This window comes from Peromyscus californicus, unplaced genomic scaffold (genome assembly GCF_007827085.1).
Source record: "Peromyscus californicus insignis strain IS unplaced genomic scaffold, ASM782708v3 Scaffold_22__1_contigs__length_63687245, whole genome shotgun sequence".
Classification (NCBI taxonomy): Eukaryota; Metazoa; Chordata; class Mammalia; order Rodentia; family Cricetidae; genus Peromyscus; species Peromyscus californicus.
This window is the reverse complement of record NW_026294525.1, coordinates 1,144,316-1,147,711: the sequence shown is the minus strand read 5'-3', so window position 1 is coordinate 1,147,711 and position 3,396 is coordinate 1,144,316. Positions and strand designations below refer to the sequence as shown.

Sequence of the window (3,396 nt, the reverse complement as noted above, 5' to 3'; positions counted from 1 at the left end):
TACTTCCCCACCCCATCTAGGTATTTTAATATTCTTCTCTTCTTTATACTAATTATCAAAAATTTTAACGTGGTACTATTATATAAAATATGACTAGTACTTATTGATTGACTGGCTGGGGAGTTTATGTTTTAGTGTAGTTTATCCTAGTAGCTGAAGAGATTATGTAAATATACTGTCTGGCTCTCCTTTCCAAAAACATGGAAACATACTTCCCAATTTTCTTGCAGAGCCCCATGATTAATTCAGGCCAATAACTGGTGAGTAGGTTATATGTCATCTTCAGACCCAATCAGTAAAAAGTTCTTGAGGGAAGATGGAGAAAGGAGATGCAGCAGCATGGATCACTAAGTTGCCCTCTAGAGGAGAGCTGCCTATGTGAGAAATTTGATTTCACTATGTATGTTCTATGAACAAGAAATAAACCTCTGTTGTGCACTCACTGGCATTTTGAGTTTAACTTGTTATTCTAGTATTGCTTACCTTCTCTGACTGGTTTTATCACAGACTTTGATACACCATCTAGACTTCCACAGCTAGAGTGTTCACTCTAACTAATGGCTTCTGACGGTCTACCACTGATTACTTTTTTGAGAGTTGCATTAGCTAATGGAAATTTACTGGCCCAACATTGTGCTGTCACTACAGAGCACCCTGCATTCAACGACTGACAGCTGAATGGCATAAAGACAATGTCCTTGCATGAACAGGGAACACATATGAAGAGAGAGTTTGAAGTCATTTGTAGGTGGAGTTTTCCTGTCCTGACTGCCTGCTCCTAAATAGCTGGCAGCTGCTTCCCAAATAACTGATTCGGAGACTTAATATAAATTATAAATGCTTGGTCAACAATTCAGGCTTATTACTAACTAGCTCTTACAACTTAAATTTACCCATTTCTGTTAATCTATGTATTGCCATGTGGCCTGTGGCTTTACCTGTCCTCCAGCATGTCTTGCTCCCTCTGTGTCTCCTGGTGACTCCCCTGACTCTGCTCTTCCTCATTCCATCATTCTCAGTTTGACTTTCCTGCCTAACTTTATCCTGTTCAGCTATTGGCAAGTCAGCTTGTTAGTTAAACCAATCACAGCAACAAATCTTCACAGTGTACAAAGGGATTATTCCACAGCAACTTGTGGCAACTACATGTACATCACTTCACCACAAACATTGTTCCTAAGGGTTCTACCCATCAAACTTGTACTTTATATAGCTCCACCAAAGATTTATGCCCAGAAAACTAGAAGACAGGTTAATATAGAGTTGTTTCAAATTCCAAAGATTAAAACTCAATGAGAAAATATGAAAATGGTACAGCTTGAGTCTTAGAAAGATCATTTATCTATCTTTATTTTTGTTAGATGACCTTTTATTAAGTATTTTCTCTCACTGAATTTTAACTAGGTGGAAATTCCACCATACCCCTCTTGATGTCATCTATGACATCACAAGGGTGATGTCCACCCACATCATAGCCCACAGGCTGTGCAGTATGCAGGATTTCCTTAATAGTTTTGGAAGTTCTTTGACTAAAAACCAGTGATGCATCTTCAGGGAGTGTTAACAGTCTCTTCAAAGGTGATATTTCCATTGTATTTAATGTTTTCCTGCTTCTTTCTGTTTCTTGGTGGCTCCTTAAGTGTTTTGATGATCAGGGTAGAGGCAGAAGGTCCAACCTTAGTCTGGACCTGTCTATTCTGGTCAGGCTCATTGTCATTCTCAGACCTTCCAGTCACTGTTTGCTTTGGAGATATCATCACCATCTTTTTTCCAGGGGGTGACAGACCCAGGAGACTGATCTTGGGGACCAAGATGGATATGACACTGACCTTGGCAGGGGTGTGCCTCAGGTACAAGACTTTGATCTCATTGGAATCAAACAAGGTGGAGGTGGCTCATGTCAGATGACTCCTGATTCTGGATGACCAAAGGAAGGTACACCATACATACCCACCCACCCCCAGCTGAAAGCAGAAAGCTATCCATCTATCTTAGGTTAGAGACCTGGATTCTGGAGACATAATTCACTGTGACTTGATTTCTTTCTGACAAACATGGATAGTAAGAGATGCTCTAAGAAGAGGTCAGCTGCATGCATTAATGTGAAAGGGCATTCAACATTGTGATGCTTTCTGAACACCACGATCCTGCTGAGTGACAATAATAATGATGCCTCAGTGTTATCATCGCTACTGTAATTTTATTTAATTAATAGAGTCTAGGCCTTTATAAAGTTATTTCTGGATTGCATTTCACTTTCACCTGTAGCTAGGTTGTTCTTATACTTAATTTGCTGCTAGAGTTTTCTCTGGCCTTCCAGTAGATTGGAGGTCTCTGAGGACAGGTGAGTTTTAATATTTTTTCAGTATCCCATGGTGTCTACCATTATGCTTCTTTCTAGGTGGAAGTTCAGTGAATATTTATTAAATATTCCCTTGCTAGGACAAACAAACTATGGAACATATATGTGTAGAAACTATGACTTGTTTTGATTCCTGTTTGTAAAGAAGAGTAAAGCAGAAAGGACATACTTCAGTTACTTCTGTTGCTGTAACAGAGTACCCCAATAACAGCAATTTAAGGAAGGAAAGGTTTATTTTTTCTTAAAGTTCCAGGGAATACAGTCACTTATGGCAGGGAAGGTGCAATACTGTGTCCACAGTCAGGAAGCAGAGTCATGACTCCTTGTGCTCTGCTTGCTTCCTCTTTAAGTCCTGAGCCCCAGTCCATGGAATGGTTGCCGCCCACATTTATGATGTATCTTCCCACCTTAACATAATCTCGATAATCCCTTATAGACATAAGAAGAGACTTGGTTTCCATGGTGATTCTAAATCCTGTCAAATTGACAATCTGCATAAACTATCACAAAGCATCAAGAAGGCATCACTCCTCTCTCCCATTTTCACTTCAACTTACAAAGAACAGATAAAAGCCCCCCAATAGATTATATTAAACTTTTGTTTTAATGGAACAATTTTGGAAATAGTAGAAAAAGTAAATTATTTTCATTCTCCAAGGTACAAGGCAGTTCTGGCTTGAGGAGTGGACATTCAAAAGATCTGCTAAGACGGAGAGACAAAAGGAAACAGAGAGAACATTAGGCAGTGGGTTGAAAAGAGAACAGTGACTATACAATTGGAAATGAACCTCATTTAGATCAGTGAAAGCTGATCTGCTCATCATACACATGTGGCCTTAAAAACATTTTTTTTTTTGTTTTTTTTCGAGACATGATTTCTCTGTGTAGCTTTGGCGCCTTTCCTGGAACTCAACTCTGTAGACCAGGCCTGCCTCTGCCTCCTGAGTGCTGGGGTTAAAGGCATGCACCACCCTGTGTCTTTCTTAGGGTCCTCTTTACTAGGTAGTCTCCCTGGAGTTGTGAGTAGCAGTCCA

At 39.8% G+C, this 3,396-nt stretch overlaps 1 pseudogene; it reads right to left on the bottom strand.

Annotated features, from left to right (window-relative positions):
• Positions 1 to 1,396: 1,396 nt before the first annotated feature.
• Positions 1,397 to 2,823, bottom strand: LOC128118726 (60S ribosomal protein L12-like; annotated as a pseudogene).
• Positions 2,824 to 3,396: the final 573 nt, after the last annotated feature.